Consider the following 394-nt stretch of genomic DNA (forward strand, 5'->3'; position numbering starts at 1 on the left):
AGTACGCGGGGGCGTTGCGGCTGACAAATTCTTGGTATGAAATCTCCCGTCCAGGGTGGCGATTTAAATAGGAGTCGAGAACCTCGATCAAGTTGGCGTTGCCATCTTCTATCAACTGGTCCCGGGGTAGCTAGATAGGCGCAGACCCGTCAATCCATGTCACATGGTACCCAATACTGAACGACGGTTGTCGATGCAGTCGATCTCTCCAACCTCGACGCTGAACCGCTCTCGTCGGGTCCGCTTGGCAGGGCGCATCGCGTCGAGTTGCTCGGAAGTGCGCTTCCGGAGCATGTAGCCACAGACAGTTGTTGTCTTGCTCGAGTCATCTGACTGAGGGTGAGAGGCAGCAGCATGCTCTCCATTGCCACCACAGTCGTTTATGTCGTCATTA

The sequence above is a fragment of the Plasmopara halstedii genome (genome assembly GCF_900000015.1).
Source record: "Plasmopara halstedii genome assembly, contig: Scaffold_555, whole genome shotgun sequence".
Lineage (NCBI taxonomy): Eukaryota > Oomycota > Peronosporomycetes > Peronosporales > Peronosporaceae > Plasmopara > Plasmopara halstedii.